The sequence below is a fragment of the Pogoniulus pusillus genome, chromosome 1 (genome assembly GCF_015220805.1).
Source record: "Pogoniulus pusillus isolate bPogPus1 chromosome 1, bPogPus1.pri, whole genome shotgun sequence".
In the NCBI taxonomy this organism is placed as follows: Eukaryota; Metazoa; Chordata; class Aves; order Piciformes; family Lybiidae; genus Pogoniulus; species Pogoniulus pusillus.
The window spans coordinates 14,848,121-14,867,423 of record NC_087264.1 but is presented as its reverse complement, the minus strand read 5'-3'; positions in this window follow the sequence as shown (position 1 = coordinate 14,867,423).

Below are 19,303 nucleotides of genomic sequence, written 5' to 3'. Positions count from 1 at the left end.
GCCATATCTTCCATTCCCCAAGCTGATGTCTGCCCTGAGACTCATATATAAATTTCTTGAATTGTACATAACATTATGACATTATTATGTAAGAACTAAATTTACATGTGTAAGCAGGAATCAGAGAATCCCGCAAAACCCAGTAAGCTGCCTTCAAGAAGTGAGTGTTTATCATTGTCACCATTTTTGCAGGTGAGGAAACTGGGGTAGAAGATTTCCCAAACCTGGTGAGAAACTTTATCCAAGACCAGTCAGTGAGCTAGAGATGGAAAGAAGATAACGTGAGAGTTAATGATTCCAGTCATGTGCTCACTGTGCCACTCAATTGTGTTTCAAAATGAGTAAGTTTTTTGGGTATGGAACTTGAATGTCTCAAGATCTGACATAATTTCAACAACCATCTTCTCTACCGTTTTCAAGAGGCAGATGTTTCCCAGCCATAGGAAGTGAAAACATCTCAGGGTTCCCATTTACCTGTACAGCAACATTTTTTCCCCTCCTTCCCAGCAGGTAGAAGCAATAACACAGCTAAGTAAGAGCTACTGCTTGTTGAAGTAATTGAGGGCAGCAGGTACAAGAGCTCAGGAGTGTTCAAATACTAACAAGAATGTATCAGGAATGCACAGAATACATAGCAATTCACATAAATGTGTGGGTGTCGAGTTCTTGTGAGTATTGTAATATATTATGGGTAACCTAATGACCTAAATTAAACAATTCTTTCTCTGCATTTATAAGTTCTGATGAATTATCTTTTTCCAAGAATACACTGCCTCACAATTGAAATTCATGAGGTGTGTGCCATAGGAGGTGGATGACTAGAATTTAGTTCCTATGTCACTTTGCTTTTCATTAATGATGTGTTGAAGAGATAGCACACAGAACCAGTGCATGATGTTCAGTTTCCTTCGAGCTTTTAGGACTTTTCCACTGCAAAGTTGGCAGTTTCAGAATCTAATGTCTCTCAGGTTATTCTGGGCTTGGAAGCTGTGGAGAGCTGCAGGGATCCATTTTCCTTGCATGATTCTCTGCCACTGGAAATGATGGATTCACGAGTAATGTGTAGCTTTTTCCTTGTGTTTTATTCATAATGGGTCTAGAATATGATTTTCATGTTACAACAACTTTTTATTCTTTTTTTTTTCTGATGCACAGATTTTTTACATGCTACTCTGAATCCCACCAACAGTCTATTGTGTTGTCTACAGAAAGCTTTGAATGGTTTCATTTCCTGTAAAATGGGATACTACTCATGTACTGCAAAAGAAAATATCATGAAATGTAATTAACTGACTACAAATAATAAATGCTAAGTAGTGTTTCTTTCCAGAATGTATAGTAATAATATTGTTATATAATTTAGAAGGATCTCTAGAAAACTTCTAACCTTTTCACATTCTGTGCCTCTTAAGAAACACCTCCTTGTTGCTGTCATCACCACCTCACACTTCCTTTTTCTCCTCTTCCAGTTTGCAGTGTTTTCTATGTACTAAAATACATATGCTGGCATTAAAGACCTGAAAACACAAACCTGATCCTTCTTATGTAGAAAGTTCTAAGTGAAAGAAAGGCTTGAGAAAGAGAACATTTAATGAACAAAGGAACCAGCCAAGATCAATTTCTTTGAAACAGTATGGAAGAGAGCAGACCTAGCACTGATGTGGCTTTTTCCACTTTATCTGTGTAGAGCCATACAGCCTCTGCTGGGCCATGGGCCTTCTTGCTAAAGGCATTTCTCACTAGGTGGAGACAAAACAGTCAGCCACAATGTCTAAGGTAGCCATTAATTCCCATTGGCCACCAAACAGGTACTAAGCAGACAAGCTGGCAGATGCAAAAGATACATGATCCTCATTAGAAACACTGAGCCATATCCTACCTCTGCCCTTTCTGAAGCAGACTCCCACTTACATCATAGAGGGAGAACTTCAATCTCAGGGCTCTTAATGCTGGTTATAACAGGAGAAGAGAAATGTTCATCTCACTTCCCAATGCCTCATGTCTGGTTCATCTTCAGTGGACTACACCTCACTCAGATTTCCTATCAATGCTATGGCACTGCAAGTACAATCAACCAGCTAGGCTGAGCAGCAGCTAGGAAATACAGTGGTGTCCTGAATGTAGTCCTACGACAAGAGGCAACTCACTGCTGCTGTGTTGCTGACAAGTAAAGAGAGGAAGGTCAGAGGATGCAGAAGTAACAACCAGATCTGTTTTTCTGTTGTTTTCTTTTATGAAGTAATATATTTGTACATAGATCACTGGCTCATAAGAGAATGAAGAAAATTCAATAGAACTATGTTCTTTTGAAATCTAAGTATCTGTCAGAAATGAAAAGCTTTGCAAAATTTGGTGGTTTCTTGCACTAGATTTCTTTAGAGAAAAATACAGGAAATTGTTCTGATGTCAAAACATCTCTTTCCTACATTTTTTGAATGAAGCACTCAGAGTTTTCATTTGGAAAAGAATAATTAAAATTCAGATATTAAAGGTGTCAACAGTAAAAATTAATATTGAGTATACCAAATATTTTGAATGTGCTGAAATTATTACATATTAATTAATTTTCTTCAGAGAGAACTTGAAAACAACATCATTTTTACTCAAAATCAAATAAAATTTGGGTTCTGAATGTCCCTGGTGTAGAAGAACAACTTCATTTTTCTACATGATGCTAAAGCTACAAAAGGCGGGATTTTGTCTAAACCTAGAGAATAGGAGAACAGAGCAATTGTGCCTCTGAAGTTTTACCAGTGGAGAACTATTCAAATATAACACCTGCTGTAACTTGTTTTCCAGAATAATGAGATGCATAGGAAGGAACTTAAGTTTGACTCAATGAAATTTTTCGGTTTTGGGTTTTTTAAGACAAACTTAGCCCAAGCTTTGGATTCCTTATGAAAATTGTGTACAAGTTTACATGAATTCAGGCTTTGGTTTGCCTGCCACGTTCATCCAAATGCTTTGGTTTCTAACCTCAGAGATGAAAATTTGTTTCCATTGGGTGGAATTTAATCAAGCCTGAATGAATTCTTGTTCCTGTTTTTCCATTTGTCCCATTGTCTTCCTCTAGTTCTCTTTTCTGCTAGTGCTATCTGATACTGGTGCATTTCCCATTGCTGAGCGAGTGAACCTTCTACCTGCAGCCATCGGCACCCCCATTTCCCCACCCGACTTTTGATCTTTTTTTCACACTTAACCTAAAATAAGTTAAAGAAAAATATCTTTCTGTTTTGGTTTTCTCAGCTTCCTCTCCATCCTGCTATTAATAAGATTTTGTTTTCCAACAGTAAAGCTTTTTGGGATAGCCTTTATATGATAGGCACTGCAAAAATGAAGTCATATTGTGTTGTAAATGATGATACTTGAAAAGACTCATTTGCTTGCATTCTTGCTCTCAACCTCTGCTCCTCTATAAGCAGAGAATGGCGCATACTTAAGGAAAACAACATTCATTTCCTTAAAAACCTCTAAGCTAATCCATTGTTATGTTTGCAACTGTGGTTTCTGTGAGAGAAGAGGCAGATGGATAACAATGTGGGCATTCCTAAAGCAAAGCATTTCCAAAGCATTATCCAGATTTGTGACTGTTTTCTGTAACGAGTCTTCCTCTTTCCTCTTTCTCTTACCGTTTGCCTCATGACAAAATGTGTGAGACTCTCCACAGCAGGAAAAAAAAATCCCACACAGTGAAATTTTACTGGTCTCAGATTTTGATTAGATATGGCTACACTATGCATTAAACATGCCTTCAAGCCCACGGTAAAATCCAGGCTTAACAGCCATCTGCATGGTGTGAACACAAAGCAATACTGAGTACTAACGTTGTTTACTGCAAGGACTACTTAGAGTTGTAGAGTCTACGTTGAGGTTGCACAATACAGCAAGAATTACAGCATTCAGGCAACAATACAGATATGCAAAGCCAAAATTATAGTCTAAGTGCAGGTTCTTTTTGCAGTCCTCCGCCTGGATCAGGTCCTCGGAGTCATATTCCATGCAATCATATGTGGGCCAATACTTTTCTATTTCATCTCCTCCAGAACAAAGAAAAGAAATACAATGGGAGTAGTTTTGACTATTCCTTCATCATCTCATACAAAGAATGGGAGTATCTCTACACTGGGGTAGCTTGGTGCAGGTCACAGCTTCTGTGTGCATAATCAGAGGAAGCAACTGTATCAGCAGTCGTTTTTACACTAGTATGTTGTGTCTGTGTGTAGGTCCTCCAGAAACCAGACAACTATCCTGAAATAGAAATAAATTCTGATTCTAAAAATCTACCATCCAAAAATCTGAATATTTTAATAACTTAAAAATGCCCAAGATTTTCCTTTTTAAAAACATGATCACCAACATGCTGTAACTAAATCATTCTCCAAGATCTTGTCACTAGCCAGACTAATAATCCAATATTCTTTCAACAGTCTTCATAATAATGGACATATTTTCAGCTTTCTCAGGTCAGGCAACTTATCAAAGAGAACTATGTGGCTCCATGCAGAGTTGCAAGTGATTCTTAGCAGCTTACCCTATAGTACATCATGCAGGGACTTGTGCTACATTCCTCTGGATTATGGACTTCATCAGAGTCTTTGAAATGAAGTAGCTATCAAATATATGCAGGGATCTCACAGGCAGCTAAAACTTTGCTGACATTGGAGTAATGCACATATTTTTTATTAAACAGAAAAATGTCTTATACACATGCAGATGGACACAGGCACACAAACATGCCAACAGAGTACATAGGGATAAGGAAATCTGCTACATTATCACCAGAAACAGAAGAGGTGAGGGAAAGAGACTTCTATGTCCCTGTTTTTCATTACATGGATAACCTTTGAGCAGTTCTTGTTAGCATTTAGAAAAAGGGGAAAATCTAGTCTCCTGCAGGGGAGCTATTATTGCTGGAATGTACTAGCATTATCTTGCTTATGGGGGGGCATATTGTTTATGCACTCTATTTATCAGTGTAGGAATATATCCACCAATATAGCAATATCTCTGCAGTAATGGCATACAAGAATAAAAGAGTTTTCATGAACAGAGAGTTCCTGCCTGTAGCATGTACATCTGAGATACTACAGGATTATTTACCTATCATTAAGATACAGATTTTTTTTATCTAGTCCAATGTTTGGGGTTTGGTTTTGTTGTTATTGTTGTTTCTGGTTGTTTTGTTGTTTGTTTTTTTTTTTTTTACCCAGCAGAAATCATATTAAACTGTCTAGCTGTTATATCTAATATCCATTGGGTAGCTTTTCATTCTGGGCAATCTAATATAAATGAAGAAAATAAATCCATGACAATTTGTTGAGCAGTCCCTTTTACCCTCCCTCCTTCTCCTTCTCCTTCTCTTGAATTAAATTCATATAATAAGATCCAAGGGTTGCAATTCATTCACATTTGCTTCAATTAATGTGCATGACACTGTATGAATTTTTTAATGGAGGTAAAAAGCTAAACCACAATATTTTCCAACCCTTGTGCAGGGTAAAAATGCTGCCTGCAACACAATGTGCTTACATGTCACACAGCAGTTAGATGGGCTTTAAAATTCAGTCAGCCTTCCCAATATTCCCATTCCCTCATATTTTCCCATTGTAGGATCTCTTTGAAGAGAACACAGTGATTTAGGTTAAGTGAAAAGTTGTCCCATAATATTGTTTTAGGAAGTACTTGCTTGTTCAAAACCATCAGTACTAATAATAACAGAAACATTAATAATAATAGTCATATAATTGCTGAAGACTGCAGATACTCAAGAGATTCTCAAGTAGGTCCTTTTTTTCCCCTCTCAGATAATGGATTTCCACTGAATGTAATTTTTTTTCCAGATTGATTTTTGTTTAAAATTTCCCATTTCTACTAAAATCTAAGGGTAGATTTTATACTGACTGAAACATTTCAAAGAAAAAGTGTAAATGATTTTAAAAAGTCAGTTTACTAATGCTTTTCAGTGAGGAGGAAAATATTTTCTCCTCACTATTATGTGAGGAGGTGATGTAAAAATTGATTGTATGAACCTGATAACTGTATGTATAAATAATTTAATTTACATAGCCTTTCTTTAATGTGTCCCCCATCTATCTAGGGTTGTATATACATATATTTCTTTTTCTGAGGGGTCAAAAAGGCCATGATAAAAAAAGCCATCATACCTACTTATATAATATATTCTGCCTCCCTTCTGAAATTTGTAGTCTTTGGAAATCCAAGACAGCAGTGTGCAGTAGAGGGAGAATGAAGATATTGTTCCCATCTTGCTACATCCAAGTCATGTTTAGCTAGGAAAAAGTCTAAACTGCTCTTTCAAGTGCCCTAACTTAGGCTGCCTGAAAAATTGTCCTGGGCCACACAAAGGAATCAATCTCTATGTTTTTATGCCACCAGAGCAAGAAAAGATTGTACTAGTAGTTAAGTTGCAGTCAGAGGCATCAGGTGAAGATGGAAGAAGGTATCTTGTTTGTTCCATGGACTGATCAGCTAAGCCATGAGCTTCCCCAGCCAGGTGTCTCACATGCTGCTTCCACTCCATCTGAATTAATTCAAAGGAGCATGGATTTGCATGTAATTTTGTCTGTGTCTGGTTGGGTATTTCCCTTTTTAATTCAGCCTTAAGAGTCTCAGTCTAAACTGCTCTTCAGATTGCCCTTTTGTCTTCTGGAAAAAAAAAGTGCTGATGCACTAGGTGGTACAGGGAAGAAGAATATACCAAGCACCTCCCAAGAGACAGAAAATAAGCTCTGCACAGATCATAGGAGTAAAAGGGGACCAAACAACATAGGATCAAACCACCTAGGAGCTCAAATGAGTTTTTCCTTCAATTATTGGAGAGTTCTATTTCTTCCTTATTGACCTATTGACCTTTCTTCATCCTAATCTCTTTTTCTTTTATAATATATTTAAGAGAATTAAGTGCACCTAATAAGACCAAATTGAGAACATGAGAGACCCCCACTGACTTATTTAAGAGCATGTGTTAACCTAAAGGTTATCTTATCCCCAGGCTTTCCTGCAATACAGTCATGTCTTATAATAACTAAACACCACAGAAAAACTACAGTTGAGTCTTGTGTTCTACTTTTATAGATACATAATACACATACAATGATATTATGTTTATTCATTCTGTTTATTGGCTCAAACATGATTTTTAATGTGTAACATAAAAAAGAGGTTTTCAACTTTAATTGGAGTGTCAACCTCATCATGCTCATCTTTTCCTCTGGCCGCTTTTACTTCCAGACTAGCATTTTTTTATAGGATATCCACACACAATAAAGCATCCAAACAACTTTTTCACGTCATCTCCAATGAATTCAGAGGATGCAACAGTTTGTGCACTCCTCTGCATACATTTTATTACTCCCAATTTCATTCTACAAGGCTGAAGCAAATCATGTCATAAATATCTGTCTTGCACTCGTGATCTTGATATACTACTTCCTTCTAAGATCCTCTCTCTACTCATAACTTTAAAATCTGTTAAAAAGTGTTCAAATTCTATTTTCTCATATTAGTAAAATCTCAAACTGTTCCAGAAAATCCTTTTCCAAAACTGACAACGTGTCCCTGTCATAAGGCATTATTTATAGAATATCAGGGAATAAAATTGTGTATGATAAATACATAAGGCCAGGGTCAAAGCTGGTATGAAATAGACACCAAAATAAATACTTCTATGCCAGTCCAGACAACAAGGTGCTGAAAACCTTTTGTAGCATTTTATAAATAAGAGACCCACCTAGTTTTGACTGTACTTAATATCAGCTATGTCAACTGCCTTAGTTATGAATATAGACAGGTAATTATTCACATGGTTCAAGCAATCCATATGTAAATGCACGCACAACATATAAACTAAGTGGCATGTTAATCCTTTGTTGATCAGAAAGGTGGAGATAATATTCTGAGGTGGACAAAGTTGTTCAAAATCAACTCCACCACACTATATATCTACAGTCAAACTATTTCCTTCTACCAGATGTCTTGTCACAGAAAGATCTGGGTATTTCATGTCATCATTTGTAATTTGAAGATGAAAGATATCGGAATATGGAAATATGCTAGACACTTTGTAATGAGATGTTTGCTTTGCCTTTTTCTTTCTTCAGATGCTCATTTTCCAGCCATTATATCATCCACAATAGATGTGACAGTTGTGTTTTGATGATAGACGCATTACTCTGAAGAGACCAAACCCATCTTGCGATCAGATTTGGGTTTAGACTTCAAGTTTGAGACTAAAAGAGCTCTGGAATTATTATCTCTAGCTCGATAGCTCAATATTGCTGTATAATGTTCTCGTTCGGATTCTAGCCATAAGTAGTGGCATGTGGCACAAACTAATGTGCGAGATTCTTTTCTACTTTGGATGTCAGAGGTCTTGTGAGATCATCTGATTCATGCCATCTTGGCCAAAGCCTTACGAGAATATTTGTTCCAGTGACACCTCTTCAATATGAAAACCAGGATGAGAAAAATAGGCTTCTTTCGGCTTTGGATCTACCCCACATCAAAACCTAATAGTTTGTTTAAATACACATATTTGGATCTGAAGTCTCCTCACTGTCATCCCTTTCCTTAATAGAGGGGCTCTAATTTCAAGATAAATTCTTGCAACAGATTCTTGGTGACATCATATTCCACGGTTACTTTCTGTGCTCCTCAAGTTCATACTTTTTACTGCTTTGTTTTGTTTGGGTTTTGGGTTTTATTTGTTTTACTTCCTTTTTATTTAAGAAAAAAATATTTCTCTTTGTTAGCTCATAGTTTTCTTTGATTGTTTTGGAGGGGGGTTTTATTTATTTATTTCTCATTAATTAAGAGCTAAATGTTACACAGGAATTAACACAACACCTATGTGACTGGTTGTGTAACACAGTGTTTGACACTTTATACCACCCAAAACCAAATAAATTTTTTTCCAGATATTTATTATTTGTTAGCAATTATTTCTTACAAGAAAATAAGAAAAAGACATTCAAATCTATTGAGGAGAGAAAACAGAAAACTGACAAATATTTTTGATCAGACAGCAGAAGCGAATACTGCAAGAGGTACACTGAATGTAAATGTTTTTAAGGGATTATGCAACATATGTAGTTAACAATTCCAATGTAATCTTATTCTAAAGCAAAGATTTTGGAGTAAAAGGAGAAATTAGGCCAATATCTGAGTGTTTCAGAGAGGATTTTTTTCTTTATTTCTGAGAGGGTTTTTTTTTCCTTTTTTTTTTTTTTTTTTCTGTAACTATCAACTGTTTCTTATACAGCTTTTATTTAAAACTACCTCTTGTATACACATGTATTTAATTAGCTAGAGAATCATAGAATCATAGAATCAACCAGCTTGGAAAAGACCTCCAAGATCATCCAGTCCAACCTAGCACCCAGCCCTAGCCAGTCAACTAGACCATGGCACTAAGTGCCTCATCCAGGCTTTTCTTGAACACCTCCAGGGACGGTGCCTCCACCACCTCTCTGGGCAGCCCATTCCAATGCCAATCACTCTCTCTGGGAAGAACTTCCTCCTAACATCGAACCTATACTTTCCCCAGCACAACTTGAGACTGTGTCCCCTTGTTCTATTGCTGGTTGCCTGGGAGAAGAGGCAACTCCCCACCTGGCTACAATGTAGAGACACTCACTTGATCCACAAGTTCATTATTCAGAGTCCTATATAACAAGTTCATAATTCAGATTCCAGATAATCAACAGGAGAATCTTCATAAAATAACAAACTAAGAATAAGGGTTCCTTTTCTAGCCAAACTGCCCAGGACTTCTATACTGAAGATGACCAACTTGCCATTTCAGATTCCTTTGACTTCTAGGCAGTTCTGGTGTGGCTTCAGTGCAGGGTCTAACATTTCTGACCCTAGGCAGGTGCCTGCTGACATGGGAGGTCTTCTCTAGTGAAAATCCCAGCTGCAGTTTACAGCAGCTTGAGTGGTACCACCCTGTCTAGTGAAGGAATAGGACTGGTGTTGGTTCTGCTCTCTAATCAGTTCCCAGAACTTCCCACCTCTAACAACTGCAGCTTAGGCTACAAGAAAAAAGCTATGTGAGAGCTTTCTGTGTCAGTAAAGTTGAAATCTTTCCTCTAAGCCATAATTACCAACAATCTCAGCCATTGTTCTGTAATGAGGTTGGATGTTTTAAACTACAAAGAAGAACATCTAAGATATAACACAGTGTTGCTGGGTTTTGTGTGTGCTTTTCCTTTAATTCTAGAATGTGTTTTTCTTTAGTTGATATAAATCTGAAGGCAGGAACTCAGTCTGGATACAAAAATGCATGCAGTATGGACGTATCAAAAGGAAATAATCTATACAGGTATAGATAAAAGAAGCAGGAATAATTGTATATAGGCAACAGATAAGAGAGAGAGAAGACAAAAGGCAAGGAAGAAGTCAAATACAAATAAAAGAGAATATGAAAAGACTATTGTATTATGTTAATGCTATGTGAAATTAAAGTACTTTTAAGATCCTCAGATGTAAGATATGATGTAAGTATAAAGCTTTTTTCTCTCTCTTTTTTTTTTTTTTTCTTTCTTCTCCTAAAACTTGAATTCAGTCAATGCAGTCTGAAACTGACTTCTAAATACGATTATATGAGACTATGGACACCATTTCTGCCAGGTAACATGAATTTCAGTGTATTGCTGTGTTATTAAAAGCAACCAGCGGTGTGAACTTGCTATATTATTAACACATTACGTTAGCCTTAATAGGTAATCCAGTACTCATATTCATATTGTGGGCTCTTCTTCTAAGAAAGAGTAACAGCTTTCTAAGTGCTTTTCTAGGAATAAATTTCCAGGAATAAAATTAAAACATGTTGAAGTTCTTGTAGGAAATTGTGTACAGAATTCTGAATAAGGGAGTTATTGCATTGTGTCTGGACCCTTAAGAGATTCAGCTGAGAAATAAATTATGTAAACAATACAATATGTGTGTGTGTCTACAGCTGCATATCAATATCACCTATATCTATGTATACAAATATCCCTATCCTTTCCTGTCAGTCTGGAATGTGTTATACTTGAGATGCTGAACTTTTCAAAAGAGATTCAAGATTTGTTTTTAATGTTGCTTCAGAATTCAGATGCAAAACAAAGACTGGATAAATACTTCATTACATTTTGTAAACAATCTGCTTTCTGAGAAATTATTATAGAAAAAAAAAATCCTTTTTTTTTCCATGAAGTTTGACTCTAAACTCATATGTGGTAAATACATTTTGATGAAAGAAATAAGTTCAGACTAACATATTCTATATGAAGCCCATTCAGTGCCAGCAGATACAGTGAAAGGGTCCAGTTCCAATGGAGGAGAAGACAAATGCCTGTCAAAGGCTGCAAGGACAGCCTGCCTCTGCCCCTCTGTTATGAAGGGAATTGTGCTGGAGCTACACAAAGGCCCCACATTCAGCTTGGCTACAGGTTTAGATTGGATTTCCTCTCTGCAGCTGCTCTACACTCCTCTTGCGCAAAGTCCAAACATCTGGGTTTAATGTGAGTGGAGTGAATTTCAAGCTTAAATCTCTCTTTTTCTCTCTCTGTGAGCATATGCATGTGCATAGAGTAATCTTTATAGAATACTTTCTTTCTTTCTTAAATTTTTCAGTAATTTTGCATCCTTACCATTTATTGAGGTACAAGCTACGTGATGAGTAAAAACATTTGTGTCCTCTCCTATCTCCTGCTTCACCTTCAAAACCTACTGATATTTGTGTTGCTCAGAAAAAAAGATTAAACACCTAACTGAAATATTGCTAACCATCAACATTTTTTAACAACTCATTCTAAAGTAGGTGTTTCAGGTGCAGAAATCCCTATTGATAACTTCTTTATCTGCCCCCCCCCCCCCCCCCCAAAAAAAAAAAAAAAAAAAAAAAAAAAAAAAAGGAGGGGGAGAGAAAAAAATAATTTATAGAATCATAAATACTGATTTTTGAACTCAGTCTCTTGGCAGTGATATATCTTCCCCTCCGTTTGTGATGTCTTCTGCCATATATAGATTGGGCAAAGTATTACATATCATGGGGGAGAATGAAAGGGAAGAAAAATTGGTTAGCGTAAATAGCTGATTTCCTTATCGTGCCTCCCAGTTTGATGATGGCAGGTTCTGGAGACCACAGGTGGAGGATACTGAATTATAGCAAATAAAACACACCAAAAAAAAACCCCAAAACCAAAGCTACCTGAGGGTTTGGCTGAAGTCCCTGTGCAAACTGATTAACTGAATACCTGCCCTGGAATGCTGGTTTGGCAAGAGGTTAAACACACATGAATGAATCTGTCTGCATACTTTGACACTGCAGTTAGATTTCTTCCTCATAAAAAAATAAGGGTGCTCTTTCCAAAGTTGTTGAATGTAATTTCACTCTATCTGTTTTCATTCAAACTCCTCACTTTCAAAAGAAAAGCGAGGTGACAAGTGTCCTATGTGTATAAGAAAGAGTGGGAAGAAGAGGAGAAGCAACAGCCAAGGTTGCATTTGACTGCATGGGGGCAGCTAGGCAGACTTTCCCGATAAAAATCAGTCTTCCTTGAGGAAATGGAGGTAGGTATTCTTAGTGTAAGGTAATGGAGGTCTATCCATGGAAATTCACCTGAGTTTATATCTCAAAACAGGACTAGCACCAGAGAACTGGCTATATACTAATGGCACTTAATAGAAAAATACAGTAAATATAATTATAACATATATGGTAGATTAAATATAACCCAAAAATTCTCAAAAATAAAACTATAAGGCAGATAAAAGTCAGTGGCTTATGAGCATCTGATTGCTTGTCTGTGGGTGAAAATAGAAACACTATCTTACAAGTTTGGCTCTGAACACAAAAGATGCAGACACACCCTCACACTCACAGGCCTGTTTTAAAATCCTAGCTATGAATTACATTTCAGACTAATGTAAGTTTAATCAGAATCATAGAATCGAGCAGGTTGGAAGAGACCTCCAAGATCATCCAGTCCAATCTAGCACCCAGCCCTAGCCAGTCAACTAGACCATGGCACCTCCAGGGTCAGAAACTCCACCACCTCCCTGGGCAGCCCATTCCAATGCCAATCACTCTCTCTGGGAAGAACTTCCTCCCAGCATCCAGCCTATACTTCCCCCAGCACAATTTGAGGCTGTGTCCCCTTGTTCTATTGCTGGTTGCCTGGCAGAAGAGACCAACCCCACCTGGCTACAGCCTCCCTTCAGGTAGTTGTAGACAGCAATGAGGTCACCCCTGAGCCTCCTCTTCTCCAGGCTAAACACCCCCAGCTCCCTCAGACTCTCCTCATAGAGTTTGTGTTCCAGGTCCTTCACCAGCTTTGTTGCCCTTCTCTGGACATGTTCCAGCACCTCAACATCTCTCTTGAATTGAGAGGCCCAGAACTGGACACAGGACTCAAGGTGTGGCCTGACCAGTGTTGAAGAATGGTAGCTAATGGTCTTAGGAAGACTAGAGAACAATTATGTGTTAGTGTCCATGGCACTGGTTTCTATATGATCTAAAGCCGAGGATAATTGTATTGGACACAGTACACTCAGAAGGGAAACAACATTGCTTACTACAAAAAAGTTTTTCCTGGTTTTTCTTCTTTAGTTTTTGAAATTTGGGGCACTTTTCTTGTATATTACATACTTTACTAGCAGTTTGGATTCTGGACACTAACTCTACCTATACAAGCTAAGCTATTTTACTCTATTTCCCTGCTTCCAGCAGAGAGGTGTAAAGCATATTTGAAGTTTTTTTGTTTAGGTGCATTTCTATCTGGGAATAGAATAGCAAGTGCATGCTGTACAGAAAACACACCATGCTCCTAACTGCCTTTGGCTTGCGTGACATGAGATAGCTAGAAGTGTCCTCAGCTTCTGCTTATGTAGACAGGCCATGCGTGAACTTGCAGTGGAGAGGGACCTTGGCCTTGATTTACAATCAAGTCATGAGCTCATCTGTGATCTACAAGAGTCACAGCTCCAAATGTCAATTTTTCTCCAGGAAAGTTTTGTCAGAATATGCAGAACTGTCTCCAAACAAAGAGCTTTTCCTTTCCTACATTTACTTTATTTCTGACCCTTCCCTGATTTGAATCTTATTTCTCTGAATTTCCCCAGAAATTCAAATCTCATCAGCCATTATTTCTACCTGTGCCAGCATGATGGGAGGTCTGATATCTACTGCTACTAGGGAGTGAGAGGAAAGATTTCCCCAAAGCTGTTGCATCAGATAACCATTTTTTTTTTTTCTGGAAGGGGGGGAGTGTAGTGGAAGCAGCATTAAGCATGGGTTTTGTTTTTTCTTTTTGATCAGTTGTGGGGACAGTGGTTCTGTGACAGTTCAATGAGTCCAGCAGTCTGATCTGCTCACTAGGAGGTCACTGGGTTCATGTGACAGCTACTGGGGAATCATTTCCTCCTGCATGTTCCATCTAAGTAACACCCCAAACTCTGTTCACCACTGATTAATTATTATTATTACAATATTTTCCTAAAGAATTCTTTGCATCCTTCACTTTATATTGCAATGAACAAAATTTCCTCATATAGGTGCATGTCATCTACTGTCTCCACATGTAGTTGCACCCCACACGAAATAAACCCTCGTGCAACAATTAAATTCAGACACTTGGTGGAAAATGGCCACTTCATTTTGCTTCTACTTATTTTGAGAAAGCCTCCCTGCTCCTTCATCTGAATAGGAAAGATTGACATAAAAAAGTACTTCAAGAGCTGAACTCGTCTACTGAACACAAATACAGTGAATTTCTGTATATCTTTAAATGTTTTATATGTCCTAGTCATTTATAATTTATTGTGTTGTGAAGCTGAGCCCTTCTTTGAATGAAAATTTTACTGTCAGAGCCTGAGGTACTTTAGTTTGATGATTTAAAACTCCCAATGTGCTCGTAGCAAATAGCACTTTTTATTACAGCGTGTTTGTCCAAGAGGTCAACTTTCAGCACAGCAGGATTTCTTCCCGCTGTAGAATTATTTCTGATGGCAAGATATCCCCTGTCTTAATTCATCTGGTACTGAATACAGTAGCCAGCACTGTCACAGAAGCTCATTAGACTGGACCTGCCATGCACAAGGAAAGGGTGGAAGATTCACCTTTTCATATCTAAACATCCTTGCTAGCAGATTATGCAGCATGTTATATGCTGTATAATGTGACTCTTTGGTTTTAAGATTCGCATTTATAGTTTTGCTCCAGTATTTCATTTCCTCAGAGATGATGTGGAATTTAAGCTGCCTTCTGATGGTGCTAAATTCATTTCTAAGATGAGTAAAAGTGACTAAAATTATGTGCATGTTTCCTGTGAAATATTGTATACCAAGCAGTTCCTAGATTAAAAGACAAGCTTGACTTTAAAGGTAATGTGATTAATTTCCTCATTCAAAACCAGCTAGATAGTTTTTATGCTTATGTTGATACAGTATAGATGCCCTATTACACTCATTTACAGTCTCCATCCCTTTGCCGTTAGCCCCTGCTGAGCCTATTAAGTTGGTATCAAGTCAACTTGTCCCTTCGTGATAGTACACAAACTCAGAGTGCTGCAGAATTCTGCATCTGTCCTCTTACCTGTCACTTCAACCTCCTTTTACTGATGTTAAAAGAAATCTTTACTGTCAGTCATATAACCAATTCACTTTGTTCACAGGCTGTGACAACCTTGTTGTGTTTCTTCCACCACAGAAACGACTTCTGTGAATTAGTATTCTCAAAATTTAGACTAGCTCATTAGTGTGAATAAATTTGAAAGGCTGATGTTCACATTAGAAAAAAAAAAAAGAAGAAGAAGAAGAGAAAAGAAAAGGTAGCTTGGATATAATTTAGGCATCTTCAAGAAAAAAAAAAGGCAGAAGAAAAAACAAACTACAAAAAAAAAAAAAAAAAAAAAAACAAAAAAAAAAAAAACAAAAAAAAAAAAAAAACCACAACATGCCCAAGCCATCCCATGTCCCACTTCATGGTTTCACAGCTAAAGGGTCTTTAAGTGGCTTCATTTGAGATAAAAAAAAACACTTAAGTATTCCAAGTTTTATCCATCCCCTCCTCCTTTCTTCCTCCTTCTTTATTTTAGTATGACTGAAGAATTTACTGCTCTTCTAGAAAATAAAAATTCAGGTGCCAATCTCAATCTTTTTTTCCACATTATCATCACTGAAGAAATGAGAGTAACTTTTCTCTCTCCAGTAAGCAAATTTAACCCCACACTGAAGTTCCATATATGTGACTGTCACTGCACAGATCCTACGAAATGAAGGAAATACTGTACCCTAAAAAATGGTTTAGAATTAAGCAAAAAACACAATGACTTTTGCTCTTTGTTTTCAAAGCCCTACCAAACAGAACACTTAATTCTCTGCTTTCATGAAATTTAAAGGCATTTTCACTCCTTCATGGCATGCTATAGTTGATAAATACAAGGCAATGTTATTTATTTTTCATTTCTTTGTAAGGTTGAAGACTGGCTACTAATGCACAAGAGGGAATGACAGAATGTGAATTTGGTCTGTCCTAGAATGAATCTCACATGATTCAGGAATACACAACCACAAAGTACCAAAAGGTTCAATGTATTTAGTGTATTACTGTTCTGAAATCTGTCTGAGTGTCATTCTTAAGGAAACTGTCAAGCAGTAAGATAGTATCAGTGCACTGTTTTGAATTGTTCTGGTTTTCCAGGGCATTGATGATAACTTCCTCCTCCAAGTGGTAGAGAAACCCACAAGAAAAGGTGCTATGCTGGACCTAGTCCTCACCAATAAGGAGGGGCTGGTGAGTGAAGTGAAGCTGAAGGATAGTCTTAGCTGCAGTGACCTTGAGTCCTCAAGGCATCAAGGAGGGTGCATAGCAAACTCACTGCTCTGGACTTCAGAAGAGCAGATTTCAACCTCTTTAGGACCTCCTTGGCAGGGTGCCATGGGAAAAAGCTCTGGAAGACAGGGGGGCCCAGCAAAGCTGGCCGATGTTCAAGGATCACTTCCTCCAGGCCCAGGAGCAGTGCATCCCAAAAAAAAAAAGAGGAAGGCAGGTAAGAACACCAGGAGGCCTGCATGAATGAATAGAGAGCTCCTGGACACACTTAGATGCAAGAAAAAAGCCTACAGAGAGTGGAAGCAAGGACAGGGAACCTGAGATGAATGCAAAGAAATTGTTCGCACAACCAGAGCTCAGGTTAGGAAAGCTAAAGCACAGCTAGAATTAAATCTGGCTAGGGACATTAAGAGGAGCAAGAACTTCTTCAGGTACATTAGTCACAAAAGGAGGACAAAGGAAAATGTGAGACCTTTCCAGAAGGGAAATGGAGAGCTGGTGACAAAGGATATGGGTAAGGCTGAGGTGTTCAATGACTTCTTTGCTTCAGTCTTCAAGTCCAAGTCCCAGAGGACAAAAGAAAGGACTGGGAGAAGGAAGATTGCACCCTCAGCAAGTTTGCTGACAACACCAAGCTGTGTGGTGCAGCAGACATGCCGGAGACAAGGGATGACATCCAGAGGGACCTGGACAGGCTGCAGAGGTGGGCACAAGCCAACCTCATGAGGTTCAACAAGACCAAGTGCAGCGTCCTGAATCTGGGTCGGGGCAATCCCAAGCACAAATCCAGGCTGGGCAGTGACTGACTGGAGAGCAGCCCTGAGGAGAGGGACTTGGGGGTGCTGGTGGATGAGAAGCTCAACATGAGCCAGCAGTGTGCACTTGTAGCCTGGAGGGCCAACCAGATCCTGGGCTGCATCAGGAGAAGTGTGGCCAGCAGGTGGAGGGAGGTGATTCTTCCGCTCTACTCCACTCTGGTGAGACCCCATCTGGAGTACTGCATCCAGTTCTGGAGCCCTCATTACAGGAAGGATGTAGACATACTGGAGAGTGTCCAGAAAAGGACCACTGGGATGATCAGAGGGCTGGAGCAGCTCTGCTATGAGAACAGACTGAAAGCGTTGGGGCTGTTCAGTCTGGAGAAGAGGAGGCTCTGAGGTGACCTTCTTGTGGCCTTCCAGGATCTGAAGAGGGCCTACAAAAAAGCTGGAGAGGGACTTTTTAGGCTATCAGGGAGATAGCTGAAGATGGGTAGGTTCAGACTGGATGTGAGGAGGAAGTTCTTCCCCATGAGAGTGGTGAGAGCCTGGAATGGTTTACCCAGGGAGGTGGTTGAGGCCCCATCCCTGGAAGTACTTAAGGCCAGGCTGGATGGGGCTGTGGCCAGCCTGATCTAGGGTAGGGTGTCCCCCCTAGTGATCAGTGCAATCCCAAGCACAGAGATACAGGCTGGATGGTGACTGGCTGGAGACCAGTCCTAAGAAAAAGGACCTGGGGCTCTGGGTTGATGAAAAGCTCAACTTGAACCAGCAGTGTGCATGTGCAGCTCAGACAGCAACTGTGTGCTGGGCTGCAGCAAGAGAATTACGACTAGCAAGGCAAGGAAGGTGATTCTCTCCCTTTGCTCTTGTCAGACCCCATCTTCACTGTGTGCAGTTCTGGAGCCCCAGAGCCAACACAAGGAGGACATGGAACTCTTGGAGTGAGTCCAGAAGAGGACCATGAAGATGATTGGAGGGCTGGAGCACCTCCGCTATGAGGACAGGCTAAAAGAGTTGGGGCTCTTCAGCCTGGAGAAGAGAAGGCTTTGAGGAGATCTTATTGTGGCCTTCCAGTACCTGAAGGGGGCCTCCAGGAAGGCTGGGGAGGGTCTATTTAGAAGGTCTTGTAATGACAGGACAAGGGGTAATGGGTTTAAACTGGAAGAGAAGAGATTCAAACTAGATGTTATGAAAGGGTCCTTTACAGTGAAGATGGTGAGACACTGTAACAGGTTGCCCAGGGAGACTGTGGCTGCTCTCTCCATGAGGATGTCCAAAGCCATCTTGGATGAGGCCTTGAGTGACTTGTTTTAGTGGGAGGTGTCCCTGCCTCTGGCCAGAGGTTGGAACTAGATGATCTTTGAGGTCCATTCCAACCTAAAGCATTCTATGATTCTATGATTTTATGGTTCTATGACTATTATCAGGGAAGCATAAGGGGCAGGGAAATGGCTTTCCTGAAACAATAACCTATATACTAATTTGTGTCAACAGAGTACTTTTCACAGGAGGATTTCAATGTTTTATAAACAAATTAAACATGGTAGGAAACAATGGTGACACTACTTCAGGCATTAAAAATGAAGTAGAGAGAAGCAAGTCTCTCCCATTTTTCTTTTTTTTTGCTGGTGAAATTACACACATTTTACTGGAGTCCCTTCTGAGTTACACTGGCAACATAAAATTCAGTCTAGAATCTAGAGAG